Raw genomic sequence first — 15,455 nt, 5'->3', positions numbered from 1 at the left:
CCATTCTTTAAGTGGGATCCTTGGCCCTAGTTGTGCACTGCTTGTGAAGAACATGCTGTATTTGCAGCAACAATGAGCACTGAAAGAACTTCAAGACAGAAGAGACCCTCACAATATGCAAAGATTTGTAAATTCAGACAGCTTTTTTCCCACCATACCTCAAAATTGGTTTAAGTTTAAAAATGTTGGTTTGAAGACATTAACTCAGATTGTCACCTTGGCTTAAATAAATTCCTCTTGATGTGGACAGTTGTGTTTTACAAAGGTAATTACTGAGAGATGTGCTCTCTGTCTCCACAGAGAACATTTTTTCCTACATAGTCCATCACTCATGTTTATATGAAGTTTATAGATGAATAATCATACCAGTTATTCAGAACCTTTATTATTTCTTGTACTTCTCAGATATTGGATATTGTCATGTGGACCAACTGCATAAACCTCTCAGCTATTTCTAATGTAGAATTTAAATTAACTAAAATTTAGCTTGATATGACATATATTTGAATAGCTATCATCTGTAGTCTCAAAAATGTCCTAAATAAGAAAAGTTAAGCATAGAGAAGCTCATAATTTATCATCTCTAAATCATATATTTCTTAGCTATTCTTTGGAAGAAACAACATTAAAAAGTAATTGTTACTCTTCTCAAGGTTAAATTTGTGGTGATAAAATAGCTTTCTTGAGTCACACTTGTGGTGTATTATAAAATCTGTTGTTTTCTGTCTGTCATGAGTCCAAGCTTAGTTTTCAGGTAAAAGTTAAATGGCTGTGTTGTGAACAGAATGGATGAAATTTGGACTTTCCTTATGAAAATAGACGATTTAATTTTATGATGTGTGATTGTAGCTGTGTATCACACTCTACTCTTAACTAACAAACAACACAGTCATGATAATTTGGCCTTGTTCTTTAGTCTTTTCCCCAGGATTAGTTATTAGTTTGCACTGTGCAGTATCAAGCTGAGGATGAGGATGCAAGCTACTACTATAATACTTGAAAGTAGGAGTGCACAACCAGGAGCAGGTTTTCCTGAAATTCTCCAGGGTACCAGACCAATCATTGATGTTCTCCACATCCCAAATATTAGGCTGACTACAGGCAGTCATAAAACAACAGTTGCAGAAAACCTGCAGAACTTGTACCTTGCTGTCCAGATAGCAAAGGAAGTGGAGGGAGCTGTTGATCTCCAGTAAGAACCTGGGAAACGAGATTTTAATAACTACAAAACTCAATAAATAAATAAATAAAATAAAAAGCCATGAATGAGGCTGCAAAATCTGCAAAGCTGAATAAAGGATCCTGACATATAAATAAAGTAATAAATCGATTTCCACTTATTTTTATTTCCCTCCCTTTACTGCACTGCCAGGGTGCATCTGAATCATGCTTTTAAGCTTTGAGAACAAGAAGAGCTAAAACATATTTGATTGCCTTTTCTCATTGCTACAGAAATTTGAAATTTTCATCCAATCTCTTGAATCTAGCAGGTGGCACTTTAAGACATGCACACAAAATAAAATGTCTAGCATCAGTTTTGATGTGCCAGGTTCAGGATACCTGGATGGGTCTGAGAGACCTAGTAATCAACAAATGGACTGGAAAAAGCTTTGTGGTACCTCATTGGCAGGCAACCTCCAGTTGGCTAAAATTAATGACTCCTTTGAAGTAGCAATATGGGGAAACAGCATGGGAAGCATTCAGGAGGTTTTGGAGAAACATAAAGCCTTCAGAATCTGCTAATTGCCCAACTAAGACTTGCTGTTTCCAAGTAGATGAGAGTGCACATGTATAGCTGTTGTCTCAGGAGACTCCTCAGATCCCATCTTACAGAGGGAAAAGGTAGGACTATAGATAATTGCATTTGAATTACGAAGGAATAGCAGTTGTTTGTTTGGGCTCCTAGCATACCAGGCTGTTTCGAGTCAAAAGATGCAATGCAGTATTAAACTAGCACTGTTTTCAAGCCACTAAGATCAACTGAGAGAAATGAAAGTTAATAAGAATCCTCATAACCGTTTTACTCTTGAAATTCAGTTGTAGGAGTGCTTTGCAGGATATGATTCTTTTACGTCTACATAAGGTGCTCCTTGGATAGTCTACACGTTTCTTCTATGAATGCTTGTCAACAGCCTGATGTAGTATCTAAGCTGCTTAGCAAAGCATTAATAGTATGTGAATGAAAAACTGATGTTACTTTTATGCTAGCAAATTTGATCTTGAGGGTAGATTGGAGATTAAAAAACAAACAAACAAAACACTATTGCAGGTTTTACTGATTCATCATTTAAAAAGTCCAAGCTGCATAACAGATAATATAATGTTATATTTTATAATTTAATATATTTATTATTTCTTTCCAAGAAGTATTTAACTCAAGGCCTAAAATAAACGTGTGCACGCACACACACACACAAAGCACTGTATTGTGAATTATTTTCTTAATGAAAGCTGTCCATAGAGCAATATGACTTGGGAATCATTTTGTCTGAAGTGAATGGTGTGGTTCCTCCATTTATTTTCAAAATCATAATATTTTTATAAATGTAAAGACAACTGTTGTAGAACATAATATTATAAAGCCTTTTACTGGAAAGTAAAAACAATTTAGTTAATTAAATGAGTAATCCTTATGGCTAAAAAACAATTATCCTTCTCCAAAAAATGGGGAATAAATATATCCAATTTTATAGCAGTTATAGAGAAGATAGTAGAAACAGTTTACTTAATGGTTCTTGCATGAATTAAATAACTTGGTTATTTTTGAGTGCTACCAAACCCTTAGGGAAGTTGTATAACCTGTATACTGCAGTTGTTATTGTGTTTTAGTATCTTATTTACTGATCTTTTAAATAAAGAGCTGTTTGGAACAGGCAACATGCCTTTTGTTCTGTGAAAAAAGTAGGAATCAAAAGAATAATAACAAGAGGAGCAAAGGTATATGTGTATGTAGTCATGAATAGATGATGATTAAAATTATTCTGAAATTTGCAGCAAAGAGAGTATAACTTATGGGGATATGTAACTGCATAATACTAAGGTACACTGATAGTCTTTCAGTTTGCCACAGAAATAGGCAATGATGACATAAATTTCCGAATGATTGTCTTTAATATGCAGAAGACACCAAAGCACTAAGATTGCAACTGCTTTTGAAGCTGAAATACTTGAATACTTAACTGCCATTTTCCTCAAACTTTTCCACTTACTGAAGGCAACTTTTCAGTGTAGTGAAGTTGAGAGTTAATATTCCAAGATCCTGCCTGTGGAGACTGTGGGAATTATGAACATTATATATATATATACCTTTGTGATTTTTTAGATTTCTCTATTAGATACTTCTACTGAAACGATCTTTAAGGAAACAAGCAAGTGGGAAATAAAATGCAGACAAAGAAGGGTCTTAATTGGAAAATGTGGGAAGATGTTACCTGGGTATTCCTTCTATCTGGCTCTGTTGTGGCTGAAGACCAGTAGGCAGCCAAACACCACCCAGTCACTAACTCCCCTCATCAACAGAACAGGGGGAGAAAATACAATGGAAATCCGCATGGGGTGAGATAAGGACAGGGAGAATGCTCACCTATTACCTTCACAGGCAAAACAAACTCAACTTGGGGAACATTAATTTATTGCCAACTAATAAGAGTAGAGAGTAGTGCGAACCAAAATTAAACTAAAAACACCTTCCCCTCCATCTACCTTCTTTTACCTCCTCCTCCTGAGTGGCACAGGGGAATGGAGAATGGGGGTTGTGGTCACTCCATAACACTTCATCTCTACTGCTCCTCCTCTTCACTCTCTTCCCCTGCTCCAGCGTCCCTCCCATGGGATGCCATCCTTCCTGAACTGATCCTCTGTGGGTTTCCCACAGACAAATGTTTTCCAAGAACTGTTCCAACAAGGCTCTGTACCATGGGGTCCTTCCGTCAGGAGCAAACTGCTCCAGCACAGGTCCCCCGCAGCTGGCAGCTCCCCCCAGACCCCCTGCTCCTGCGTGGGCTCCTCTCCACGGGCTGCAGCTCCAGCCTGGGGCCTCCTCCTGCGGGGGCTCTCCATGGGCCGCAGCCTCCTCCAGGCCACATCCACCTGCTCCACCGGGGGCTCCTCCACGGGCTGCAGCGTGGAGATCTGCTCCATGTGGGACCCGTGGGCTGCAGGGGGACAGCCTGCTCCACCAGGGGCCTCTCCACAGGCTGCAGGGGAACTTTCTGCTCTGTGCCTGGAGCACCTCCTGCCCTCCTCCTGCACTGACCTTGGTGTCTGCAGAGTCTCTATTTTTTTGTTCTTGTTGTTCTCTCTCCCAGGTGCTGTTGTGCAGCAGTTTTCTTCCCTTTTCTAAATATGTTTTCCAGAGGCCCAACCAGCATTGTCCACTGGCTCAGCTTTTGCTAGTGGCAGGTCTCTTTTGAAAACCATCTGGAACTCACTCTTACCTGACATGAGGCAGCTTCTGGACTCTTCCCCCAGATCCAACCCCTGCAGCGCCCGAGCTACCAAAACATTATCATGTAAACCCAATACAGGCTCCAACCAAAACAGTAAGCATTTTTCTTCTGGGATATGTTCAAACCCAGACTCAAACCAATCTAACAATATCTAATGCTAGCATAGAGAAGATTATGCTTCAGGGAGAATTCACCTTTGTTTAGAGGGTCAAAACATGATCTGTGTTCCACTTTCTTCTTTACATTTAAATAAATATTTATTGCTGAAGAAAAATAAGGAAATTACTCTTTGAACAGGCTAAGAAATGTCTTTGTTAAATACTTATATAATACTCAGAGCAATGAAGAAATGAAGGGACTGTTGTAATACAAAGAAGGTCGATAATAAAAGCTAGACTGAGCTTAGTCTGTATACAGACTAAGTTAACTCAAATGCTATAAATTTCATAAATAAATTCATAAATGCTATAAATTTCATTTTTCATGATTTTATTTCTTTGGTATTTTTTATCATTTTCTCTGCATTTGCATTCTCAGACCTTCATATTCTGTTCATTCTAACAGGGCTCCCGTTTGTTGCTCTGTTTCAAATAGGATGCTGTTATAATTTGAAGAACTAGAGATGGCCAAATGAGGCTGTGTGGTTGTGAAAAGCCCTTCATCTTCACATCAGTAAAATGTTCAAGTCTTTGGGGTTCCAACAAGGGTGATTTCTGCGTGGCCTGCACCCTAAAAGGTGTTTTCTTATGTTACTTATACAGCAAATGAATAGCAAAATATCTATTGAGAACCCACTCACTGTGTCCATAAACTGAAACAATACAGGATTGCTGATACTTGAATTTATTAATAAAAATTGTGATGCTTCACTGCTGAACTGTGTTTTCTCAAATTATTTGTGGCACAAAAATACCTGTGAGAAACATCTATTTCTATGAAAGTTTTCCTTCAGTGTATGAACCTGGAGTGGCATTGAGAACTATAGCTTCTGTAAGCCAGGCTTCAGAGATAGATGTTTAGAGATAGAGTCCAGAAATTTATACTCTCTTTAAAAAAAAAAAAAGAAAAAAAAGTCATCTGAAACTGGTCTTTGAACAAAGTAGATCTTCTTCAAGTATCTAGCACAATCATGGTACATCAGATAGCCTACTTCAATACATGGTTCTGTGACCTGGTTCCCAAATTCATGTTTCTCTGACGTGGATAATGTAGATTATGAGCAAGATCTCTTCTGAGCATTCAACAAGGCAGAAGGCAAAAGAAGATATGCTGTGCTAAAACATTTTTGATGCCTTATTAGCAGCTTTCAGTAGTGTGTGAAGAAACAAAATGTACTATTTGCACGACTTCCCAAGGCATGCCTTAATGTGAAAGAAGGCTCTGACATTTCCTGTGAAAAGTAAAGTCTTTATTTAGATAGAGTGAGTGTTAAAATCTCTGAAGCATGGTGCTTGTAAACCTGATTTCTCTTCACTCAAGCACTTCAGTGCTTTTCTGTTAGAAATTAATGTGCCCCTTTGAGGATAAAGAAAAGCTCTCTGACTCATCTTCCTCAGCTAAACTTTTACCAAGAAAATGTGTTTGGCAACAGGTGTGAATGAGAACTGATATCTCAAATTCACCAGTACAGACATTCACTGAGACTGATAATGTAGAAAGCTGAAACTTACTGAAACAGCACAGTTTTGTACAACCAGCTGAAAAGGTTTGGGAAAACAGGAAAAGGTCAAATAAATGGACAATATTATGACTGATGTGTTACAATGGAAGATCATAGGCTCTTCAGAAAGGATAGGCAGAACAGGCAAGGTAAGGGGGTGGTGTCGTATATAATGGAGGGGTTGGACTGTATGGACCTTGCAATTGGTGATAACACAGTTGAGAGCCTCTGGGTAAGGATTAAGGGACAAGCAAATAAAGTGAATATTTTTGTGGGAGTCTACTACAGACCACCCAGCCAGGAAGATGACATCAATGAATTATCTTTAATGAACTAAGAGATATGTATAGATTAGCTGCTCTTGTCCTTATGGGAGACTTCAACTAGTCAGACGTGAACTGGGAATACCACACAGTTGATACAGACAGGGCCAGGAGATTCCTAAAACACCTTGATGGTAACTTCTTTGTACTAAGATACTAAGGGAGCTGATTAGGAAAGGTGCCCTCCTAGATTTGTTGCTTGTAAACAGAGAGGGTCTTGTGGGTGAAGTGGCAATTGGTGGCTGTCTTGGCCATAGTAACCATGAAGTAGTTGAGTTTAGAATCTTTGGTGGTAGGAGGGAAATTGCCACCAACACTTCAACCCTGGATTTGGGAAAAGCAGACTTCAGACTGCTCAGGGAACTAGTTGGTAAGGTCCCCTGGGAAACCGCTTTTGATGACATTGGTGTCCATGAGTGCTGGTCAGTCAAGTACCACCTCTTAAGAGCACAGGAACAGGCAATTCCAAAATGTCAGAATTCAAGCAGGCAGGGTGGAAGATCAGCTTGGCTGAGCAGGGATCTTCTTCTAGATCTTCTAGATATCAAATGTGTACTGTTTCCTTAATTCTGTAACAAAAAGGGAGATCATACTGGGCTGGTGAATATTCTATTCAGAAGGAGAAGATAAGGAAAAAAAAAAAGACCAATAAAAAGTGAGAGAGACTCTAAGGATAATGCTCTTTTCTGTGTTTTACAGCAAATGAGGAAGCAACACAGTGTTTCAGACCTTGTCATTGCAACCAAACACTACTTGACCTATTGTAAAGTAAGGAATCATTTTTTGTAATCAAGACTGCCTTTTAGAAAATGGTATTTTCTGCGTACAGCCTTTTTTCAAACTATTTCAAGATGAGCACCAGAAAACTGAGCCAGCATGTAAACCATAAATTGTCGTTTGAAAATAATTGGTATATTTGAAAGTTATTGCTTCATTTCCCCAGTCTAACACTGTTTTGGGCCCACTTTAAATTGTAAACAAAACCATGAGTGAAATATAGAAGTTTCCATGGCTTTTATGCTCCACCAGTTTCCCAGCTGCTGGTGAGCACTTTTGACTTTAACAAAGACATGCATTTTACTTTTATGTTTCTTTCTGGGCAAGGTGGATTACTTCCTACTACAGATTTGAGGAGGCTATCAGCAATACAAGGTACTATTATAGAGCAAGCCACCCCTTCAGCATGTACACTGACAAGCTTATAAAGTTAGATCATTTCCAACCTTACGTGTCATATCAGCCAATTTGCAGCCCAGGGTAAGATTTTGAGCTGCTGTTCATAATCAGTGGTGTTATGATCCATGTAATTAGCATGCAGGTGGCTGAAGAGTCAGCAGTCAACTTGGCAGAAAATAACAGCAGAGTATGGATGACAGAGCTGGGAGCCTGGTCTGCTTCATGTTTGGGACCAAAAAGTAGAATATCTGCTTTAATTATGTTTAGCATCGGAGGCTTGACTTTCACATAAGCACAGGATAATTAAAAAAACAATGCTTCTCCAGGCTTGAAGCCTACTTTTCACAGCCATACAGGTTAGGGTGGAGTGTCAGGGCTTGTGCTGAGCGTCATATTCCCAGGGGCCCTGAGCTCAGCCTCTGGAATTTGAGGATTAGCAAACTGTACCCTTTTATTTGTGAATGCATATCAAGGCATTACCAGGAGAGACAAGTTGAATAAAACATAGACAACAGTATTATTGAAAATTTTAAGCTTTTCCCTTGTTAAAACCAGTAATATACAGCTTTAATTTTGTTCGGATTATGAGATTGTTTCCCAATAGAAGACAATCACTGGCTTCTCTGATGAGAATACAAAGTTTGCAAGGGGGACCCCTTTGTATTTTTTTTTTCTTGTAAGCACTGAAACGACTGAAGATATAGATTCTAATTCAATATTACAGTAGTTGAACATGAACATTAAGAGTATTAAAAAGATAGACTAAAGCTCGAAACATTCCAAGTCACATCACCCCCTGCTGGCTCTTGCAATATAAGCCCTGTACAAGCTTTAAAATTTACTGTTTCTGCTGAGTTACTCAGTTCCAGAAGGTGCTGTGGATGTTGTGCACACAATTCTACATTTTAGCCAACGTAATTCAGAATTAGCAGGAGTCTTCCCATGTTAAAGCCAAGGCCCATCTTTAAGACAAAGCTAAGCCCTTTCTTGGGCTCATGTCAAATCATTCATAACATTCTGGAGTTGTATCTCAATATCTAAATATAGTTTAAGTACTTATTTGGATTACCTATCAGAAATATGCATCAGTGTTACAGGGAGACACAGAGCAAAATACAGCTAGTAGACTGCTAAAATGAGATAGGTGAAAGCAGTGCAGTCAGGAATCGTTGCGGAAATGGGATAAAAATGTATTAAAATATATTATTAAAAAAAATCGTTTGACTATTCCCCTTTTCAATCCATTCAAAATAAAGCAAAGTGACATCTAAAACTATAATAAACAGATTTGAAGGAAAGTAATTTTACTAATGAAGTATTTCTCTTGCTTTTGGGGGAGTCGACAGACCTCACAAGTATGTTTTTTTTTGCAATATACCACCATCTGGTGGAAGAAAACAAAAAGACAAAACTTTTCAGCAGTTATTTGTCATGATAACTGAAAAATTTTACAGTTAAAAATTACTTAGTGTTAGTAGACTTCAGTGGGTCCTTAAGGCTTTGGTGTACCAAATAACTTAAAAATGTGAATTTTCTACACTGTTCTTATAGAAACCTTATTCAGCTTATTTGCTTCAAACAGATATATAATTTTAAGAATTTTAAATTTTAAAGGGTTTGAGGATGCCCTTAATGCTAAACATAAATGTCAGTATTAAAAATAACTGGTCTGTAAAACAAGACAGAATTTTGCACATGATACTTCAAAATATTTTGCTAATAAATCAAGCAATATTTATCATACAGACTACAGGATATTACTATATATTCTCAGTACTGCTGGAATTTGATTACTTTCTTTTGCAAAAACTCAGTGTCAAGATGAGTCTCGTTTTGCTATTATCTTTTTTTACCCTCATATTTTGGTTAATATCTTAGAGGAAAAAGTCTGCCCATGACCTTTAGTACCACCGTTTTCTTTTGCATTGCACTGAATATGCAAGTTTTCTGACAGTTCATGATATACATTGTTTGTTGTTTTTGTTTTTTTTTTTTCCTTAATCATTATTGTAGAACTAAATACTTTGCCGTGGAACTGTTCTCCAGAATCCTCAGTGAATGTCTTCACTACTTTTTTTTTTTTTTTTGGTCCCACATATCCACTAAAGGTTTCTGTTGGATATTGAGGTATGATGCCAAAAGACATTGGAGAACTGTCTGCTAAGTGATCTAAGCAGTCTCAGAGCCAGGAAACTTAATCTTGGAAATCAGCAAGACAGCAAAAGCTTTCCAGGGTATTTAGGACTCCTGCTGAGCTAGGTCACATGGGCACAGCCAAGCAGTCAGCTCATCTGCCAGTTTCTGCTGGAGCTCTGGCAAGATCAGCCAGTTCATAGGAGTGTGCTAAAGCCAGTCAATTGTCATTTTATGATGGGGAAATGTTTTCTTACAATAGTTTTATTAGACCTAGTGTCAAATGGTGGACAAAACTATGTAATTGGCTTTATGAATATCATTACCCAGCCCCTCTCTTGATAAAAGGATACCCTCTGGTCACTGGGAAGCTGGAAGGAAATTCTGCTGGCATGAGAGGACCTATGGTAGCGTAAAGCTGCTGCTCCTTTACCAGTTTGCAAAGGAGGAAGAGATCTTACCATTGAGGGAAGGAAAATGTTGAACATGGGATATTTTCATAATTGCTGCCACACATACTCGGTGGACAGGATCCTTTTCTTTTGCTTGTTATTTTAAGTGAGACTATGTTCAAGATGACATACATCATATCTGTACACAGAACGTGTGAACATCTGCTTCTAAGCCTGGGTTTTGCCCACTGGAACATTCAGCCCATTTCAATACTTCCAAGAGCATGATATAGCTGGTAAATTTTTGTCAATATCCAGATTTAGATTATGTCTCTTTTCCTACTCACCGAAATCTGGAAGGCCTCAGACCTAATTTATAAATAATTAGTCCTATGCTTCTGTAAAATCATTAGAAAATTGTACCATTTTAATTCCACGTGTATTTATGAAAGCAAAAAATCTATCACACTTATAATAATATTGAACAGCTTTGTTATAATAAATATTGCCAGTTTATTAAGCACTGCTCATTCCATTTCAATCACATGGCAATGAGTTTCACAAGTTATTCATGTCAGGTATGACATACCATTTTTATTTATGTATTAATTCTAAAATAATAGGCTGTTTTGTAATGAGTCCATTTCCTTTTTATAACTAAAGTGACATGGCTATATGACATTGCTCCACTACCTAAAGTTCTGTTGCACAAATAAGCAGCCAATTATTTGAAATTATTTTCTTCCTAAAAGAGTTTCCTGTATAGTCCACGGTCCGTGATTATTTTTTTTTTAATTATTGTTTGTCTTTTTCCGTTCTCTCCATATTACTATTGGATATGACTGAAACTCTCAAAGGTGTCTGAATTACATACAGAACTGAAAGCAGTTTCATACTCAGTCTTCAATATAATAAAACCTTCTTCCAGAAAAAATATGAAACCTTCCACTTTGTTCTCTGCTTACAGGAAGTACAGGATTAATCATCTGTTAATCTTCTCACCTCAAAGAAGGTGATTTTGTCCTTTTTTTTTTTTTTTTTTTCCAAAGGTTCGGTTTCCTCCTGCTCCCCTGCTTAAGGTGATAAAATTAGCAAACATGCCTTATCAGTCTATCCTTCTTATAGGAGAGGAAAAAAAAAAAAAAGCCTACTATACCCCCTAATTCTGGATTTTCTACGTGGTTGTGTGACTTGCAACAAGGTTACAAAACTTTGTTCTAACATTAACACAGTGACATTAACATTTAGTTAATTATTCATCAATGATTTTCTGCCTGGTCAGAATAGCCTCAGCCCTTCTGATTTTCTGAAGCCAATGCCATAGGTCCTTTGGGTTTTGTCCTATCTGCAAGTGTGGCAGCCTAAATTGAACCAGATGTTTAGAAAAAACAGGTCCTACATTAAATATTTAAGTGTTTAAATATTAAATGGTGGCATTGTACAGGTGTTGATACTATTTTCCTTCTTCCATTACACGTCCTCTTCCATCATCTATACATTCCTTCTTGCATTATACATTCTCTTTTCTTTTTAGACTTGTAGAAGGCAAAGGTCTGAGGTTTGCAGTTCAGCTGTCTAAATTGTTGCTCAAGTAATTTTCGTCACTGGATAGAGTTCAGAGAATCATAATTAATAAGTGAAGAATGAAAGATTGCATCATTGAGTTTGCCTTCTTCTATAAGGGAGATGAGAGAATTTAATCAAGGCTAAAGCTAATTTTCCAGTTCCCATCTGCAGACTTCAAAAGACAAATAATCCACTCCCACCTTTGATAATCTTTTCCAAAAATTAATCACACTAATCGCTGAAAATTATAAATAAACAGTATAAGTTAGAATTTGTCAAATGTTATTTTGTAGCCATTTGGTTGTTATGCTTTTTTTCTTCCAGAATAAATACCAACCTTCATATTGGGTAATTTTTATCTTTGAAATACCATACAAATGTATTTAAAATTTAAAATACCTCTTGACTTTGTTTAATTAAATGTTTTCCTTATTCACTGTATGAAATGTTTCTATTTCAAACCAGGGCCAATTCCAGATTTTCCACCTAGGCAAATTCAGTTTGGTAAGATTACTGGCTGATGAGGTCTGAGGAGAATAAAGGGCATGAGGCAGGAAGAATGAGCTGTGGTGGCAAGAGGTTGAGGTGAATATTGGGATGTGTCCAGGAGAAAGATGTTAGTAGGCTGGTAGCAAGGTAACAAGGCTGGGCATTTGGGTATGAAGGCAATGGCTGTTGAGTCTATGAGGCTTGTTTTTAGGGGGTGGTTGAGACCAAAGTAGGTAAATGGGAACTTGCAGAAATTTGGCCTTAGAAGTAAGGTTACAAAAGATCAGCATTTCACAGAGCTGACATTTCAAGGGTGAATAGTCTTGAGCAGGCTGGGTGAGGAATGAGAACAACTGCTGAGGTTCTCCTGGCCCCAACCTAGATCACTCACCTCCTAGCACTTACAGGACCTTTTCTTCTTTCTGTGGACCCTCAATACTCCTAAAAGAAGCTCTGTCTCTTCCTCTCCTCTTTCGTGCTTTATGCACTGGTGGAAAATGAAGGCTGAAGACAAAGAGTTTGGGCATGCCTTGCTGCTGCTGCAGAGGCAAAAAACATGTAGGATAGAGTTATGAGATGTGAGATAAAAGTCATGAGCAGGAAGACTTTGTTGTTCCCTGTGGATGTCTTCAAAGGAAGGAGAGGAAAGGGCAATCTTCCACATTTCCTTGTAGGAAAGCACATTATTATGGAGACCATTCCTGTCTATTAATGGCGAAATCAAGCTACCTGTTCATATCTGAATTCATACCTGTATTAGTAAAACTTTGCTAAAGTAGAAGTTCTGTATAATATTTTTCTCAATCCTTTGCCCCTTAGCAATAAATTTTTTTAAAACAAAAAGAACGCTATGCAAATTTGCATGCCTATAATGTTATGAAATATGAAATTAGGTTGTTTTAATCAATAAGGAAGCAATTAGTGACACTGAATGTAAAAACTTATGGCCAGTAGGTGGTACCCTTATTCCAAATTACAAAGGAGCGTCTAAAGCTGGAAAACCACATTAGATGAAAACCGTGAACACTTTCCCGCCCTGTTAGCCACTGCAGACTCCAGCATGCACTCTGGAGCTCTGGGCAAGGCTAGTGAGGGCTTGGATATAGCAATAGTATGTGAACTGTGAAATGGCAAAAGGTCAGATTCAGTTACTGGCAAGCCCTTATAGCTAGAATTAGACACTTCGTTGTTTTAAGTGTTAGGAAGCTTTGACCATTCTGGAATCAGTTTTTTATCTATTCGGCAACTTAATATTCACCCTAAACACATACACCATGGACTCACAGATTGTATGACTGGTGAATATGATTATCTCAGTAAAGCTCAAAGATCTTTAAGAAGTTGATACTTAATTTGTAAGAACATATTTTTTAAATACAATTCTTTTTATTATTTTAGACAATTTCTAGAACACAGAAGGAATTTATGAAGAAAGGTGAGTTTAGTAACATACAACATTAATTAGTCAATGTACTGTTCCTTGCAGATATACACATTGAAATTATTATTGCAAAATGTCAGTGTCTGTGAAATAAAGGCTATACTGAAGACATTACAATACCTTTCAAACTGATCCTCAAGATTTTGTTTAATGAATTGAGATTAGCAAAACAACAAACTGTGGCAGTAAATATTGATTTTATTTTTGAGAAAGTATAGACTAGGAACTTCAGTTTAAAGCATCAGGCTGAGTATTCTTCAGGGTGTGAGTGTGGGGGGGAAACTGAGATAAGAGGCAAAACAATTAGATACATGTTATTCAGTCAGTCTACTGGAAAGTACTCTACTAGAAGTCTTGTCTAATCCAAGTCTCATTTCAGCCTCTTACAAGAGAAATACCCTGAGAGGTTGCTGTCTCTGTTCAGCTTTTAACTCAACCTAGCATGCAATGTATAGTTGTCTGGAGAATGGTTATCTCTGTACTCACTGTAAGAGGTTTTGCACTGCCTATTGTAAATCAGATGCCTCAGTTTTAGGTTGCTTTAATATTGAGGTTTAGTGCCATCTTTTATCCTAATGGATAGCAATAATGCTTGGCCTACAGCTGATGCTTCTGGTGGCTGATAATTTCCCATGGATCCCATGTCCTATTAATAAACCCCAGATCCCAGATATCTGTGATATCCAGTAATATCTAAAATGGCACTGAACATCAGTACTAATGAAGCTGAATCCTGTCCAAAAACAATTAATGACTTTTCCCATTTACTGACCCCAAGCAAATGAAATTAATTTGAAAATGTCAAGAGGTTACGTTATATTTTCTTTTCTTTTGTTAAACTTCCTTCTTTTTATTTTCTTTATTTTAATTAACAAAACAAAACAAAAAAACAGAATTGCAAATGTAAAAAACTGTGAGTACAGCACTTCTGGTATTTTTACACTTATCTAGAACAGAAACACACAAAACTTTCTTAGTTAAAAAAATAAATAAATAAACCTCTGTAATCAAATAAATTGAGTAGCCTGATAATACTTATATTGACTGGGTTCATTTGGAAATATCTTCTGAACTGAACTCAGTTTCAGACATTTCAAGATGCACATAACTCAGAACCTGGCCTTCACAATGAAAGTCTGCATGGTTTCATTAGTACAAATCTAGTGTTGCCAAACCTAAATTCATAGGTCCCTTTAGACTATTTCTTTTTTAGCACTACCAAAAAATATATTAGTAAAAAAGAATGTAAATTGCAGAAATAGAAAATAACTTTTTGTCTGAACTGCTGGCTTCTTTAAGTGGTAGAAAAGAATTCATATGGGTGCAAATTCTACTGTCTCTTTGTCTTTATTTTCTCTATTCTCTCCTGCCTTCTGAATCCACCTGATATTGATCTGTGCTATAGCTCTCTGACATCTCTCAGTCTCTACTTGCCTCCCAGTGGGATTGGCTGTAGTAGAAGATAGAAGATTTTTTTTCCCATCCTTGTCATTTTTTAAAATTACTTTACTAAAGGTCATAACTTTTGTGACCAGTCAGCTATGAAATGGAAAGGATTGATGTAGTTTTATCCTTTTTAGTCTCACTATCTCTCTTTCTCTCTTCCATCCTATTATGTAGTTTTTCTGTTTTTTTTTCTTTTTTCTTTCCTCTCTTTCTTCCTCTCTTTCTTTCTTTCTCTTTCTTTCTTTCTTTCTTTCTTTCTTTCTTTCTTTCTTTCTTTCTTTCTTTCTTTCTTTCTTTCTTTCTTTCTTTCTTTCTTTCTTTCTTTCTTTCTTTCTTTCTTTCTTTCTTTCTTTCTTTCTTTCTTTCTTTCTTTCTTTCTTT

Source organism: Anser brachyrhynchus, assembly GCF_964034855.1.
Source record: "Anser brachyrhynchus genome assembly, chromosome: 1".
NCBI lineage: Eukaryota > Metazoa > Chordata > Aves > Anseriformes > Anatidae > Anser > Anser brachyrhynchus.
Note: the sequence above shows the minus strand (reverse complement) of the source record.